This window comes from Mesoplodon mirus (genome assembly GCF_964341445.2).
Source record: "Mesoplodon mirus genome assembly, chromosome: 15".
NCBI classification, from domain to species: Eukaryota; Metazoa; Chordata; class Mammalia; order Artiodactyla; family Ziphiidae; genus Mesoplodon; species Mesoplodon mirus.
Genome location: NC_138991.1, coordinates 9,852,733 through 9,870,954, shown reverse-complemented (window position 1 = coordinate 9,870,954; position 18,222 = coordinate 9,852,733). Strand labels below are relative to the sequence as shown.

Below are 18,222 nucleotides of genomic sequence, written 5' to 3'. Positions count from 1 at the left end.
TGTTGGTAGTCACAACGATTTGTTTTGTTCCTTTGAGCCTTTTAAAAAAAAATAACATTTTTGTGCTGCCTATTTGGTTATGAAGAGTGGGAAAAATGAACGTTGTTTAGAATTAATGTAATGACGAATAAATCCCCATAAGAAAACCCAGAAAAGGTCTGTAAACTCAACGAAAAAATAAAAAATAAAAAGAGACTTCCACCTGGCTCTTGAGACTGTAAGACGTCTTTTCTTTCTTAGAAATATTAAGCTCCCAAGAAGTAGATTAAAAACTTTACCCTCCATTAAATCCGAAAACAGTGAAAGTGAATGATCCATCTCCCCAGTGTCATATTTCCAGAAGGGACAATGGTTATGAATGTCTCTTGGACCTGTACGCTCCATTAAGTCCTGTTAGGAAGAATACTTTCCAGCTCCCAGACACAATTAATATCGTACTGGCAATGGCATTCTTGAATAGATGACTGGGATTTTAATTACACTCAAGCAGAAAGTAATACTTTCTAGGGCTGGGTAAAAACGCTCTTCGGAAGTAAAGTTGGGGGCCATAAAGACTGGGGATTACTTTAGCTAGTCATTTGTAACAGGTAAATGGTTGTATTTTAACTTCCTGGAGCTAGGGCTGGAGAAGCAGAAGAGGATATTTTAGGAGGAGGAAGGAGAGTCCAGCTGAGGGAGGTGAAGGTCTTTAAGAATTTTTCCATGGTTGAGAATTCATAAAAAACAATAGTATTGATTATAAAAAGGACAGGGCTTCCCTGGTGGCGCAGTGGTTGAGAGTCCGCCTGCCGATGCAGGGGACACGGGTTCGTGCCCCGGTCTGGGAAGATCCCACATGCCACGGAGTGGCTGGGCCCGTGAGCCATGGCCGCTGAGCCTGCGCGTCCAGAGCCTGTGCTCCGCAACGGGAGAGACCACAGCAGTGAGGGGCCCGCGTACCGCAAAAAAAAAAAAAAAAAAAAGAGCTTCAGGATTAACATTTCTACAAATCTGTAAGTTATCCATTCATGTTGCTTACCCAGTGCATTAATCATTACTATAGGAAATGCAAGCATCTCCCCAAAAGTTGGTGAGATGAAAAACTGGAAAACAGTCACCAAATCTTCAGATGACTTGCACAGTCTAGCACAGTGGTTCTTTTTTTTCTGGCCTCACCATGCAGCTTGCAAGATCTCAGTTCCCCGACCAGGGATTGAACCCACGCCCTCGGCAGTAAAAGCGTGGAGTCCTAACCACTGGACTGCCAGGGAATTCCCTAGCCCAGTGGTTCTTAAGCAGGGATGATCTTAAGCAGGGGATATCTCACACTGTCTGGAAATATTTTTGGTTATCACAGCTGGCGGGGTACCGCTGGCATTTAGTGGTCCAGGGATGCTGCTAAACCTATATGCTTTTTGTAATACTATGTACACCATTTTATTTTATTTACTTATTTCATTTTAATTTGAAAGCAGTCACTGTTTATTAACTGACCAGATTACAAAAATAATCATGGTAGATACCTTAGTTCATCCTTCTAATAAGCCTGTTGATCTGGTCTTCCCTGTTGGGAGCATCTCTACCTTCTACAAAATGGGTGGTCTTTTTCTTAATTCCACCTCATGGAGAAGACAATTTGAAGGGCCACAGGAAGTTGTTTGCTTCTTTGAAACGTTTTCCAACAGTACAGATCTCATGAATCAGATCCTCCACGCAGATAATACCGTATTTGCCAAGAGGTGGAGCAATCAACGCGTTATCTATTAGAGCAATTCGCTTCTGGCTGATTTTGCCATAATCACGCTTGTAGATCAGTTCATTTACTGACTTCAGGTTTGGGTGCTCCCACACAACGTACGGTTCCACAATTCTCAGCATGTTAACTGAAGCCTTGTTGAGCTTCACAAAGGTGCCACTGAAGATCTGATGGAGGCGAAGAAGCTGTAACACCTTTCGAACCTTTGGGCTCACACCACTGATACCTCTGATCCTGATGACAAATGCCAATTTGGGTTCAGTGGGTACGTAGAAGTTGCTGTCTTTTCTTGCCATCCTAGCCATTCAAATTTCAGTTCTTATGTACACCATTTTATACCTGGATTGGACTTATTTACTATATCTTCAAGTTTGTTCCATATCAGAATGGACCACACTATATTATTTAAGTATGTTATAAATACATACTTTGTATGTTACAATTATGCAAGAAAACCCACTTATTGTCTTCTCTTTTAATGTATCGATCTCACTAATTGCCTTATATAATTAAACTTCTTTCCGTAAAGCACCACCTTTTCCTTGAAAATCCATTTCTCAAACACCGGAAGCTACATTTGTTTTCCAGGTCACATGATACAAAAAGAAATCTTGGAAGAACTATACTTAATTAGTTCTCTGTTTTAAAAACGTGCACGCCTCCTTTCCTACCTCACTGGGGTTGGTAACGTATCTAGAAATGGCTGGATGGACCTGGCGAGACCCCCAGGTAAACTGAGTGTCCTAGAGGGCACATTGGCCTCCTCAAGTTACTGGTCACTGCTAATTAGTTTAGAGAGTATAAACCCTTCATATTCTCAAATTCCTTTTTCAAAGAAACAGGAGGCTTAAGTCGCCACAGATGTGAATGATGTCACGGAGAGGGACTTCAGGAGGTGCAGTCGAACCGTCTGAAGCTCGCAAGGCAACGCAAAGCCACCGGCGTGGCCCACCGCTAATAGAATTTAGCCAGGACAAGAGCCATCCAGCTTGTTCCACCAGGAGCTCAGTGCCTCTAATAGATTCTGAAAAAAAACATGCCTTTTGTTGTTTCAGTTCGGGCTTAAGAAAAAAGAAAGTGAAAAATAAAGTTGGAAATACATCTTTTGTTGGAAATTTGACCAGTATATTATCATAGGGTATTTTCCTTACTGTGTTAAAAGCGGTGATTTCGTAAAACTTATTTTGTGTAATTCCCTTCCTTGCTTTCCTGGTTACATATTTGCTATATACATTCATTCCACAAAAAATGTATGGAGGGTCTACTTTGTGCCTGGCATGCTTCCAGGACTGGTGATATAGGATGAAGAAGGCAAACAAACAAAAAATCAAGCGTTACAAAATACATTCCATGGAAAGGAAAGACCATGAGCCCACCCACTCCAGAGACCATGGGTTTCTCCAGCGTTTTTCCTTCCATGCCTATGCTAACGTATAATATTTTACAGTGATGGGGATTTCTTGTATGGATACGTATATACTTATACAGACATACAGATATTCACAGTAACATCTGTGAGGGGAATAAAAATCTCCCAAATAAGTGATTTTAAAAATATTCCTGTTTATCTTTAATCTGTACACAGATTAAAAGTGCTGATGACCTGAACCATATTCTACATTGAAAAGAATTCTCTGCCTTTGATTGTGGGTCAATGTTGTCACATTTATAGGCATAAAAATGACAGCGATTATAACCATCATCATAGAAGTGAAAATGCTCCATTACTGAGGTCTGGCTGCATGACAGATACACTATAAAGCATGTTTATAATGTACTGCATTTGGGCTGGCTCTGGAAATCACACAGCAGCCCTGGGAGGCTGGGTGAGATCCAGCCCCAGGTGGAGATGAGCACGGGAGGGGGGTGCCGGTGGGGAGGAGGAGGGGCTCAGAGCAAGTACTTAGCAGCTCCCAGCACAGATCTGCTTGGCTTCTAAGCGCCACATTTCCCACTCTCATACCATCTAAGCAAGCAAACAAGCATCCACAAAACCTGTAAATCGACACGTAGAAAACTAGGCTGTTGTTTGTCATTCTGATGGAGCAAGCGCAGTAGAGAAAAGCAGGATTTCTAAGTCTCTCGTTCTGTGCTGTCACTAGAGGGTGACTCTAGGTGAGTCGAGTCCCCTCACCTGGATACGAAATGAGATGAATATTCAAAACATGGATCCCAAAGGGGTCCTATCCTATGAGGATTAAGCCAGACAGTGCATGTTAAAAAATAGAAGAAAAAAAATCTGTAAATTGTAAAGTGCTTTCCAAATCTTAATTATCCTGTTGTTTTTTTTTGGTGAGATTGTCTCATTTTATTTTTTATTGACATGCAATTCACCTAACATGAAATTAACTGTTTTAAAGTGTATAATTAAGAGGCATAGCTCACTTGTGATGTTGTGCAACCATCAAACTATACTATCTTCATGAACATAAATATATACATATGTCGCACGTGACAATGTTGGGCATCATTCTTTAATCATTTAGTAATTTAGTGTCCCTCAACGACACTAGGCTCCTGAAAGAGTCTCCCAACCCCTAGGCCTCTAGCTCACACAGGGTTTCCTGCCTCTTCTCAATCCTGTCATTGAATTTCAAAGCCTTACAATTGCACCCAACAAATTGCTATGGGTATTTATTCATGGTCTTTGTGATATTTGCTGTTTTACAAAGCCAAGTGAATGTCTGGGTCTCTGATTGTCTACAAAGCCAAAAATAGATCCAGGTAACACGATAAAATTTTAATTATAACCATCCTTGGTTTTCAAGACACCCAAATACTGGGTAATTGTACACAAACGGAAAACAACACCCCTCCACTCCCAACCCTGTCTGGTTGCTGGAAAATTCTAGAAATAAAGGTAGGGCTCAACAACATTTAAGACCTTTGTACAGAAATACAGAAGCCAGTTCAAAGCCTTTTCCATATCTGATAACTGGAGCTATCATTTCTTTTTAAATGCAAATAAGTTACTTCGGGTATTATTAGAAAAAAATTAAACTAGATTATTTGCAGCATAGTGCAAGATTACTTTTAGCAGTGATGCATGTTTCCACAGGGATCAGTCCTGTTTTAATTTCTAGACTGGCAGTTCTATAGATTCACAAATAAAGAGAGGCCCTGGCAATTTCTATAAAGCCACAAACAAGCTCTATGTTTCTGTTTCTTCTGATGAAATGCTCTGGGTCAGGCAGTGTGTTTGTGATCACACCAAAGTAGCAGCATCCAGTTCAAAGTGGAGGAAAAACAATCTTAACAATGTAAGAATTTCCAAAAGTCCAAACATCCCTGGCCTCACCACTCCCACAAATGGAAATGGTGTCAGATCTGCATCATAATTGATCCTCCAGATTTCCATCCACAAAAGAAGGATGTGGTCAAATAGAACAAACAACACCAGGGACAACAGAGGAGCCTTCTTGCTAACGTTCCCCTCCCCTCCGCCCACTAAAGTTTAGCAACCGACATCAATTTCAGCCTAATGCTCAAGACACAATCACGGTAGAGGTTTATGGCACGTTAGGAAGAGCAGGGGACAAGCACATCTGCGCTATTTTCCTCCTTGAGATGTGAGCTGCTGATAAATATTCACTGTAGAGGTTTTTCCATAATTCTTTGATTCTTCAAAAGCAAAGCCATTTTGGGAGTCTAAGCTTTTTGCTCCTGACCCCACAAACACGAGGGGGAGGGGAAAAAGAGTGAAAATGAGGGAGAGTAAGAGAAAAAAGAACAAAAATTTTTGATACAGATAAAAGAAATTAAGCGAGCCATAAAGTCTGGGCTTTGTTTTAACTGGGTTGTAAGGTCCTGCTGTGCTGCCCATAATCCAGCTGGGAGAGGGGCCCCTGCTGGGTGGCTAATTAAAACAATTATAAATACAAAGAAGGTATCAATGGCATTCCGAGACTCAAACAAAGAGATAAAGCATTGAAGATTTAAATTGTCAATGGTCAATCTCTCTTCAGGGGATTCTGAAGAGGAGTCAGTGTCCCCAAGACCCCCCAACTCCTTTTTTATACTGACTTACGTCTGGTTACTGGGGACCCTTCCTTCTGTTGGGTTTACAGACATCAAAATATGTCAATGATGGAATTAAGGGAAAGTATAGGCACGAAAAGACTCCGCGATGTCTTAGCATGTCCGAACAGTGGATCTGAGTTTAAAAAATAAAATCCTATATGGGGAAAAAGGCCCCTGCCCCTCCTTTGGAATCGCTATTTTCAAAAACAAGAAAACAGAAAAGATCTTGAGACTTTTTGCCCCAATTCAAAGTGACAAAATGAAAGTCAACGTGAAATGTGATTAGAGGGTTTTTTTTTTTTTAAAGTACTGTGGGCAATTTTAGGAATGTTGAAAATGTAGCAAATGTGCTAGAATACTACTTCAATGTATTTTTTGAAAGTGAGTTACAGAATTAAACGTACTCCCCAGCAAAAGTGAAAATCTTTCTTAATTTCTTAGACCAAACATTTTTTTTTTCCTTTCTGGCTTTTATAGGTTGAACCCTAAAAGGAACACTCAGAAGTATAATAACCCAGAGTTGCATAAATTAGTTCTCTGATTATGGTAAAGATCCTTAAAAGGTGTGAAACTGAAAGCCACAGGCAAGAACTAATTTATGCAACTGTAGGAAAATGTCTGAGTAGTTACAACGCAGGACAAAATAAGCGTCAGATGTAGATTCAAATGTGGGATGAGCAACGTTCCTGATTCCTTTAAGGAATAGGATCCAGATACGGCTCTGCACGGGTCTGTAGTGCTGAGACAGTCTCTCACTGCACTTTCAGAACCTCTTGGGACTCAATCCCAGAGCAGAACAGGTCGCAAACATTTTCAGGGGCGTCCCTCGGGGAGGGTGGTCTGTTTGCTCTCATGAGTGGGGTCTGACCACTGACAGACCTTGGGGGTCAGTCAGCGGGGCTTCAGGAGAAAGACCCCAAAGCTCCGATTCGCTAAGGCTCACCCTTAAAAGGAGCAATACCTCTTTCCACCCTGAAAGAAAGTAACCGGTGTAGCTGGTGAAAGCGTTAAGGAGGAAGCAGTTAAGGTAGAGGCAGCTGATAAGGACCCAGTGGGGGTCGGAGCCCAGAGGCATCCTCTCTCACTCTCCCTTCCCAGCTCCTCCCCTACCATCCCTCTCCGTGTCCCCCTTCTCCGTCTGTCTTATTTTGCCTCCAGTGGCGAGGGGATTGAGTCTTTCTTTGGGGTTATCAATGCCCTCCCATCCTTTGACTTAGTGTTATTTCTTCCATCACTTAACTGGAAGATGTGTCTCTTTCCCGGTGTCAAAATAATATCAATAAAAAGGTCTGAGAGACTGAATGGAAACATTGGCCCAAAGCATTTGCAGCACATGATGATGATTAGTAAAAAGAAAGATAGGATTTGACCAAAATGACTTTTTTTCTGGGATAAGAATGTTGCCTCAAAAAAAAAATGTTGCCTCATAAAGCACTTTTGCTGCTTCAAGTATTTTGAAGTTATTATGTAACCAGGATATTAATACAAAGCACAGAAACTCCTCTAGTTATGTGTTCAACTCCGAGCTTTTCTGGATTTGAACACAACTCCACGCGGAAGCAAAAGTGTGACAACTCTGCTCAACGCCAACAGAGGGCGATAGGTACTGAGATCTGTCATGAGTTCTGGTCAAAATTTTTAGGCTAAGGCAATACTGAAACTCACATGCACTCAGGGGGCAGAGGAAAACAGACAGGCAGATCTGCCAACAACATTTGTGGGTCATGGCCCGCACACCGTATGCCAGGAGGCGTGCAAGTCATTAAACAAATCTCAAAACATTTAATCTTCCTGCTTTGACACGTATACATTCATAATGACAAAAGCAAAACATATGTGTCAAGTTATTGTTTATATATGATTCAAAGTCTGCAAACAACCACAGAGCAGAGAATTTACTTATTACTGCACATGTCTGGGTGTTCTGTTGATGGGCCTGTGATATTCATATGAGTAACAAACATAATTCATAAGTTATTATTTATCCCATTTCTTTTTGTTGTTTCCATTTCAGTAGACTCATAAAATGTATAGTTACAGTCAGGGTTTTACATAATTTATATTCTATTGACCAAAGACTAAAATATTTTTGTAAAGATTCAGATAATAAATGTTTTAGGTTTTGTGGTCTGCATATGGTCTCTCTCCTATATTCTTCCTGGTTTGTTGTACAAACCTTTAAAAATATCAAAACCATTCTTAGTTCATGGGGTAAATATAGCCCTTAGGCTGTTCGAAATAAAATCCTGTCATTTTTTGACCCCTGATTTTGTCAAAAATCATCTTAAAAAATGGAAAAAAAATCAAATACAATTATCAAAGTATAAAAAATGTGAATACTCATTTAAAAATTAGATGTTATAAATACTTCACAAATGTTTTAAAATATTTTTCTACCAAAACATTCAAAATTATTTAAGATAGGTAAAATACAAATGATAATTGAGATCAAGCTTTACATAAAAATTATTTAAACATAGCTGAAATATATATATATAGTTAAAAGAATTTGTTAAATCCCATTAAATATTTATTATAAAAATAAAACTACTTTCAATTTTAGCATTCAGTGTTCGTCTAGCTGCCAATGTTGAGAATCTAAGCCTGTTACATCAGGACCAAGATATAAGCAAATTGAAGAGTTATATGAATTAATATTACAAAATGTCCTCTGCTGCCATGTGTAACTGGTACAAATACTGTGCTCTTTGTAAGCACCTCTAGAATAATGAATTGGGACAATGAGAAACAAGAAAGGGGTTGCTCTGGTATTGCTATGGAGATGGGCTATACAAGTATCTGATGCATTTATGGCATGGGAGAAGGCTTCGACAGTTAATTCAGTCGTCTTTTCTCTTTCCTAAGTGCTTCCCGTGCTCAAATCCTCCATGCACCGTGAAGCAGTGTTGTCTGATGTTGGCGGCAGTATGACAACAAACCTTCAAGGCATTCAGAGGCAAGTGCCTTTTGCTTTGCAGAATAGGACCAGAGATGTGAAGTGTTTCCCGGGGTCTGAACGGTGTCAGTCACAAGCGTGCCTGTTTAATGCCATGGGTTGCACAATGCCATCGCTGAGTACCAGATGTGGAGGGGCAGACTTGCCCATGACTTTTAGCAAATATTTTTTGTGTGTGTTTTATATTCAGAGCCACAAAAGTGAGGAGTCCAGGGCAGAGGTTCCTCTTGCCCAAGTCTAAAGGGAGACTGCAGGCTAGATTAAACAAACAACGCCAAGTGGGAAGATGAAGGGCCGCTGACACTAAGGGGCAGAATCAGAGAGATGACAGGACATGGTGGAGACGCAGTGATCTGGGGAGCCCATGCCCTGTCTAAAGAGAACTGTCAACATTTGCCTTTACCAATTACTGACGTGTAGGAAAGTGGACCTGCTGTTGCTGGACGGTCTGATTTCTCAAGAGAATGCTAAATTCTGGGTTGTTTTTGTTTTTGTTTGTTTTTTTTTCAGTACGCGGGCCTCTCACTGCTGTGTTCTCTCCCGTTGCGGAGCACAGGCTCCGGACACGCAGGCTCAGCGGTCATGGCTCACGGGCCCAGCCGCTCCGCAGCATGTGGGATCCTCCCAGACCAGGGCACGAACCCGTGTCCCCTGCATCGGCAGGCGGACTCTCAACCACTGCGCCACCAGGGAAGCCCAATTCTGGGTTTTTATATGAAAAAAAAATCGATATTACAAATAATCCAAGTTAAAAAACTAAAAGGCACATTTGGAAGGATTAAATCTTTAGGCTAGATTGATTACTAAAGCCAGCATGATCAGCCTTCTGGTCTACCGCATTTTCCTATTTGTGCTTACTTTTGAAGGGTTTATGATCATTCATTCTTCATTTTTGATAAATACTAAAGCAATGACAGAGTTACATGTGGGGAAGAAGAGGTATGTGATTAGGTTAGAAAAGAAAGTGAAGGTTATAGTTACACCTTCACTTCACACCTTAACAAGGGTTACCTGTGTTCCATCACTTAGACTGCATAATATGGACTCAGCAACGTCCTGTTTACAAGTAGAGAAGCCTCCATACCTAGACATGTTACTTTGTTTCTGGTTCTGTCACTAAGTTCAGATAATTTTTGAGAGATCTTCACTGTACTTCATTTTTAGTAATAGGAGAGTGAGTGGCAAAAAAAATGCGAGATAAGAGAGTAAAAGGATGAAGTTAGAGATCTGCAGGGAATATTTCCAGATGTGAAGACTCAGGACATGGGGTTACATCCTGTGGTTCTGGAAGGGCAAACAGAAGATATCTGGCCTAGGAGTTGGGGAGGGAGAATGCAAAGGGAAGGTACCAAGTTCTGTGTCAGGCATTTTGGAACACAGGTGAGGTATCCACAGAGAGGTTAAGAGGTCAAACTGTCCCAAGTTCAAAACCCAGTTTTAATTGCTACAAGCTGGAAAAAGTTGCTTCTCCCTCTGAGCTTCTGTTTTATCATTTGTAAGAGGGTGATAATGATGACCTATCTCAAAGGGCTACTCTGGGCAATATATGAGCTAATCAAAGTCAAGGTCTAGTGCACATTCCTCAGTAAGTACTCAGTAAAGCTGGCCACTGTTAGGAGAATCATTGGGATTAGTGATGGGAACTTGGGAATCATCAGCAGAAAGGCAGGCAACCGAAATCTGAAGAGAACGGGGCAGGAGGCAGATGTATTGGGGAGCATAGGGATTTGGGGGAATATAGGAAGGAAGTGAAACCCTCAAAGGGATCAGAGGAGGAACAGTCAGGTAGCAGAAAGGCCAAGACAGGGTTTAGGGAAGGCCCCAGTGTGGAAATAAAATAGAGACTTTATTTTCTGAACAGTGTGAAGAGTGAAAGTGAGTTAGAATGGCATTTTATAAACTTTAGGGTACCGGGGAGAGGGGAGATGTTTAAAGCACAGATTCCCAGAAAGCCTGACTCAGTGGTTCTGAGCTGGGGCCCAGGAATCTACAGGGATTCCAACTGCAGGTAGAAAAACCACTCTTGGAAGAACACTGTGTTAAGACAGAATATGCAGCCAGGGAGGAGAGACAGAGAGTGGCCACCATTCCTTCAAGGTAGTTGGTTAGAGTACACATGTGTTTCACCCTCCACTATCCATGCATTGAAGAAAGCAAAAAGTTTTCAAGAGAAAACAGGTTGCTTTCAACAGGTTGCTTGATAAGTAAAGGAAGGGATGGTGGCTAGTGGTGTTTATTTCTATATATATACAATGGCCAAGGAGACTTAAACATCTGTGACCCTAGGCTTGGATGGGGGAATTAAATTGGTTGATTTTCAAGTGTTAAACCAACCTTGCATTCCTGAAATAATCCAACTCAGTCATGATGGATAGTGGGAAAGAGACACATTGATCAGACCTCAATCTCAGGTTCCAGGTTCCCTTTGCTGTCTCAGGGTTCAGGCAGGCATGAACTTCTATCCCATCAACACAACAGCTCCCTGAGACTTGGAAATAAACATCAGGTCTTCTAGAGCTGTGATCTTCAAACTGTTTTTCTCTCATACTCTATAAAATAATTTTTTAAAAGTATGTACTCCCTTACATGTTTTAAAGTTTATATCTAAATCTTCCTATGTTTAAACAGCTTAAAAGGATTCTGGCACTATAATTATTTGTTACAGAATTTCTTTAAATGTATTGAAAATAATCTAAATATCATGTATCCTTGACCTCCACTGTCACCCACTTAAATCATACATGAATAAGCTGTTCTTTAATAGCTGAAATTTTATGTCATTATTTAAGGAGTTTTCTCCTTAAATTTGCACTTCAATTCCACATCCTCATGGAATTTTATATTAATGTAATAAATATTTTTTGCTTAGAAGTCTTTTATTGATCACCTTATCAAAATTCTCAGCAAGGAAATTTATACATAAGTTTAAAAAATTTAACTTCCTTTGGTCAGAACTGAGTCACTATTACAATTATTAATTTTTGTGTAACTGATGAAAACAAGGTGACTATACTACAAAATCAGAGCAACAGAAGTTATATCATTGTTGAAGCTGGGTCATGGGTGCAGGGAGGATCATTATGATTCTCACTCTTCTGTATATGTTTGAAATTTTTCACAATAAAAAGTTAAAAAATATATTGAAGAAGTAAGTATGTTATAAATTCTGGTTAAACATTCCTAAACAAAAAATGTAAAATTTTATTGGCAGCAACATTTTAACAAGATGAATGTGACTTTGAACAAGATAGATGGTCCCTTTCTTTGGTGCAGATCAAGTAGCAACCACTATTACCAGGTTCTTGCATATCTTTCCAGAGATACTGGATGCATGTATGAAATAAATACATATACTCTTTTTTTTTTTTTTTTTTTTTGTGGTACGTGGGCCTCTCACTGCTGTGGCCTCTCCCGTTGCGGAGCACAGGCTCCAGACACGCAGGCTCAGCGGCCATGGCTCACGGGCCCAGCAGCTCCGCAGCATGTGGGATCTTCCCAGACCGGGGCACGAACCTGTGTCCCCTGCATCGGCAGGCAGACTCTCAACCACTGCGCCACCAGGGAAGCCCCATATACTCTTTTTGATATATAAATGATAGCATATTGTGTGCACATTCTGCACCCTATTCTTTTTTGTCAATGTATCTTTGTGTATGACTATGTCATTTAAATATATATGTATATATACAGACACTTGCTTTTTATTTTTAAAAATGTCTTCAGAGAATTCCATGAAATGGATGAACCATAAGTTATTTAGCCAGACTCTTCCCTACTTGGTGGCATTTACGTGGTTTCCAATCTTTTGCATTTATAATCGGTGCTGCAGTGAATAACCTTCACAAGTACTGCTTTGCTCATCTCTAATTTTATCTTTGAAAAAAATCACAAGTTTTAAAGACCAGTTTTAATAGAAAAATGCCTTTCAACAGCTTAAGAAATACTTTTCATAGATTTAGAAACTGACTAAATGTGATTCTTTTGGCTCAATTTCAGGTGGGGCACTCATCCCCTTCCTGCTTTTCTAATACAAAAGAGCCAACCTTGGTGACCGAATACAAATCTCACCTCTTGTTATTTATTTTCCAAATATTTAAGCACAGCTGATTGCTCTTTTTTTTTTTTTTTTTCTGAAGTGCCAGAGAAAGGAGAGCTAGCATTTATTGAGAATTTATGATGTGCATGTACCATACTAGGAGATATTATCTCATGGAGCCCTCACAACAACCCAATGACATGGACATTGTTTAAAAATAAGAAAACTAAAACTCTGAGAGGTTAAGTCACTTGCTTAAGGTCACACAGCTGGTAAGTGGTAGAGGTAAAGATTCATCCCAGGTCTGTTCGATTTCAGGAATTCACTCACTGCCTCAGGAGCCTACAAAATATATCCCTGCTATCCAAGCCAACACTGCCTTGTACACTTCTAAAACTACTTTTAGGTTTATGGAAGTATTTCAAAGATAGTACAGATATGCTTTATCTAGCTTCCCCTAGTTAACAAACTAAGAAATTAACAATGGTACAAAACTATTAACTAAACTAGACATTCTGTTTGTATTTAACCAATTTTCCCCACTCATGTTCTTTTTCGCTGCTTTGGGATCCAATCCAGAATACCACTTTGCTTTTAGGATTTTTCTGTTACTTTTAGTTCTTTCTTTCCTGTATTTATCAGCTCCCCCACCACTTCCTGAAAGCAGAAATATTACTGAACATGTGAGTCCATCCTAGTGGCCTAGGAACAGGTCTGGACCCACGACCATGGAGTCAGTGGTGACATGACATGATTTATCTGGCTTGGCCTGATTTATTAAAGTTCTGGCTGTAGAAGAAAACAGGTTTCCAGGGCTCTGGAATATCAGGTGTGCTAATGAATGCCCCGTAAAGCAGGAGGGACACATCAGCACATCGTCACCTTGTCTGCCAGGCTCCGGAGGAAGTGGGAGATTTGCTCATGACACCAGGTCATTTCCTCCCTCCCTGGCCTGACCTCCCAGCTCTTCCAGCAACAGCCAGTGGAAGCCACGGCCAAGTCACTTAGTGACATCTTAAGGTGAGGCAAAGAACTGACAGGGCACGCTGGTCCCACGCTTGGAGGGGACCTTCCAAATCCAGAGTTCCCCTCCTTGGATGGGTTGCCACATGAAAACATGAGAAGTCTAGACACTGAATGGACATCAGAACATACTTAATAAAAAGAAAATTTTGCTATGTAATTTTACCTGATCTCCATGATTATCTAGTATTTACTATCCACAGTAAGGTTTTTAAAATGTGTGAGATTCATCCAACAAATATTTACTTAATACCAACTATGTTCCAGGCACTTTTTAGGGGCTAGGTATAAGCAATAAATGCTAGAGTCCTAACCTCTGCCCTAAAAGAGCTTATATGGATATAGAAAACAGATCAACAATCAATCAACATAGTATATAATAAGGCAAGTGAAATGTTAGCCGTTCATGCTAAGTGTTACATTCATTTAGTATGTATCTGAGCACCTGTGTGTGCCAGGCACTGTTCTAAATCTTGGAGAGGTGACAAAGAACAAAACTAAGGTGCTAAGGTCCCTTAGCTTTGAGATAAGACAGATTCTACTAAAAGGGGAGGTGATTTTAAATAGAAGGGTCAGGCAGAAAAGAGTGGACATATTCCACTTATTTGCATAAGTGGCACACATTTCTCTCTCTCTTTCGTCAGATAGCTTATAGGAATTATTGGATGCAATATTTTTACCTGCTTAATAGCTATTATTAAGGTTCTGGGGCTTCACAGAGAACTCTATTCAATATTTATAATAAACTGTAATGGAAAAGAATCTGAAAAAGAATATATATATCTGAATCACTTTGCTGTACACCATAAACTAATACAAAATTGTAAATCAACTATACGTCAATTAAAAAATTAAGATTCTGGGGCTTTGAAAAAAATAAAAAATAAATAAATAGAAGGGTCAGGGAAGGCCTCTCCAAGAGAGTACCCTTTCATCTGAGATCTAACAGATAAAAAAGATCAAAAAGCTGGTGGAAAGAGCATTCCAAGCAAATGGGACAGCATGTGCAAAGGTCCTGAGGTGGAAAAGAGACTGGCAGTTTTGAAGAACTGAGAGAGAACATAGTGGAGTGTGTGCAGTGAGCAAGGGGAGAAAGCAGCCACGGTATGGAGGGAATTTCAGTCCATGGGAACATGAAAGCCACTGGGCTAATCTGTCTGTTGCCATTTTGACATTTCCCAGAATCCCCTTCCCCATGGGTTCCAGGTTCTGCCAGTCTTCATTGCTGTGCGTGGGCTTTCTCTAGTTGCAGCGAGCAGGGGCTATTCTTTGTTGCAGTGCGTGGGCTTCTCATTGCAGTGGCTTCTCTTGTTGCAGAGCACGGGCTCCAGGTGTGTGGGCTTCAGTAGTTGTGGCAGGCGGGCTCAGTAGTTGTGGCTCGTGGGCTCTAGAGCGCAGGCTCAGTAGTTGTGGCGCATGGGCTTAGTTGCTCCGTGGCATGGGGGATGCCCCTGGACCAGGGTTCGAATCCATGTCCCCTACACTGGCAGGTGGATTCTTAACCACTGTGCCACTAGGGAAGCCCTCTATGCCTGCTTTTGTGGTACAACAGCAGAGCTGAGTGGACTGCAAAACCTAAAACATTTTCTTTCTGGTCCTTTACAAAAGAAGTTTGCCAACCCTGTGCTAAGACATGGCGGGCCTTGAGCAAGGCTTCAATTCCCCCTGTGTCTGAAGACAGAGTGATTTCAGTTATTCTGACCTAATCTTGACACCCAGCAAAGGTTTTATGCAAGGAAATGATGGTGTCCAGCTAATGTTTGAAGATTCTATTTTTGCTACTGTTTGGAGGATGGCTTGGAGGAAGGCAAGACTGGAAGTAGGGGGATCCATAAAGAGGCAGTTATCCAGGTGAAATACGATGATGACTTGTACCAGGGGGATGGTGGTGGGGATGGAGAGAGGAGGGAAGATGCAAGCTAGATACAGTCTAGAGACACCCAGTGGCAATGGATACACTAGTATGCAGATCACGATTAAATACTATTCTCCAATAAAAAGAACCAGAGCTCCTTTGAGAAACAGTTAATCTCAGAGCTGGGGCAGGTAATACACAAGATGCACCTGGAACATCTTGTGATAGCAGAAAGGAAGGAAGTGCTTTAAAAACTATGGGGCCATGTTGAAAGGACCCAGGAGCCAACTTGAAGGACCTTCAAATGGCCAAATCTAGAGTGATTTGAACAAACTAAATAAGCAATGAGAATAATAAATGATATAAGTCAATAAACAAATGGGGGGAAAGGACAGAGCCTTCTTACAGAAATTCCAGGTAACAAATGTGAAAGGAATGATAGAATTTGAAAATCACCATTTAGCAAACACCACAGGGATAATTGTTACAGCCAAGAACGGTGGATGGATGCTAAAGTCAGTGAGCAAAAGAATGATGAGAAATGGAATATTTGCAGAGTCTCAAAGAATCTCCCCACCAGGGCTCTTATGAAGGACAAAGGGAAGAAGAGTCACTTCAGAATGAAGAAACCCTATGGACACCAACTTCACCAAGTGACCACGGTTACCATCATCAGTAATGAGACATATTGACTTCAGGTAAGTCCTGATATGACGCACTGAAAAAAGCCACGGGTGGCATTCCTGAAAAAAAAAAGTTGCATAACTGCAACCTAATCGTGGGAAACATCAAAGAATTTCCAATTCAGGAACATTCTACACAACACTGGTCAGTACTCTTTAAACGTGTCAAGGTCATGAAAGACAAAGGAAGACTGAGGATCTGTTAGAGGACAACTAAAGGAACGTGGGATGCAGAACGGGATCCTGGACCAGAAAAGGAACCTGAGTGGGACAACTGGCAGATGTTGAATAAGGTCCGGAGATCAGGCTGCCGCAGTATCGTAGCAAGGTTATTCTCCTCATTTCCATAGTTGTACTGGGCTCATGTAAGATGCTAACATTTGGGGAAGTTCAGTGAAGGGTATTTCTGGGAACTACTATTTCTGCAACTCTTGTCTAAATCTAAAATTATTTCAAAATAAAAACGTTTAAAGCTCCGGGGAAAAAAAGATCTGGTTTGGAGAAATGATGAACAGGATTGTTGATCAACAGGTATGTTGGGAGGAAGAAAAGGGAAAAAAATGTTACATTCTGCTTTGCATTGTTATCAAGTAAGATATAGATACAAGTAAAAATGCCTAATACTTAAGATGAACTGTATAATCATCCCTGAGCAATCTGTCTATACACCCATTTATTTGTACACAGTAAAAATCTATTTTATATGTCCAGTAGGAGTTGTATTATTGGGCATCACTTCACTCCTGAATTTCCAGAAGGGAGCAGGGGAAATTCCAGCAGGGGAGGCCATGTTTATGAATGTATACCAATGTATACATCTTGAATTGCATACAAGATATATAAATGTATATCTTGATTTCATTATTATATAAAATGAGAATCTCTAGTGAATATTTGAGGCAAAACACTAGAATTAGCTAGTATTTATTTTGTGCCTGTCCCAGAGTCTATTGTCACAGGTATTATACAATGTATGGGGGATCGAATACAAAGTTCCAATTATAGCTGTCATTAAGCGAGTACCTACCCTGTGTCAGGATCTGGGCCAGGGGCCAAATGCTTTATCTCACTTTATCCTCCCACTAACCCTGCGCCCATCATTTAGATGAGGATGTTGAGTTTCTGGGAAATTAATGAACCTGCTCAAGATCTTACAGTGTGAGGATGAAGTGAAGGTATTTGGGGGTCACTGCCCCCAGCCTCTCAGCCAGTAAGTGGCAGAGCTGGCCTGAGATGTGAGTCTAGGCTTCTAACCGCAGTTGCAGGGCCTCTGCTTTATACTCTGCTCTTTCCACAATTAGCAGAGGGCAGGACCAGGCATGGAGGGCTTACAGTTTTGTCCAAGTCAGTGTGTTTGCTTAAGGCAGCAACATACAAGTCGTATATTACAAGGACTGGCCCCTCAAGTCCCATATTTTATATTTTAGCCACTCTTACCAACACTTGGTATCACCAACTGTAAAGGTCTGCCGGTCTTACAGTTGGAGACTAGCTCACCTGTCCAAGTCCATTTTCTTGAGTCAGCCCCTTGCAAATGGTCTGACCACATGTCTGTGCTCTCCCACCATCTTTCTGTCCTTAGCCCTTGCCATATTCTCCTCTGTTGGATTGTCTTTTTCTTAGTGATTTGAAAGAGAGCTTTGTGCATGCTGGATGTTAGTAATTTGTCTAAAATAGGTGGCAAGCATCCTGCTTGCCTTTAAATTTGCTATTTGGTGCCTTATTGCTATTACTATTATCGGTGTTTTAAATTTGGAGCTGTCGAATCTCTTTTCTTTCAGGGTATTTGTGTCTTTTGAATAAACTAAAAATGTATTCCTCCGTATTTTCTTCCACAACTTTTTTGTTCAGGTTTTGTTAATCAAGGGGATTTATTTTTGTAACTACAGCAGGGAATCTAACTTTATTTCTTCT

General features: G+C 40.7%; 1 pseudogene across 1 annotated transcript; it reads right to left on the bottom strand.

Moving 5' to 3' along the window:
* Positions 1-1,455: 1,455 nt before the first annotated feature.
* LOC309816894 (large ribosomal subunit protein uL30-like) lies at positions 1,456-2,067 on the bottom strand (annotated as a pseudogene). Its single transcript has one exon. The product of its transcript is annotated as a large ribosomal subunit protein uL30-like (transcript).
* Between the last annotated feature and the right edge of the window lie 16,155 nt (positions 2,068-18,222).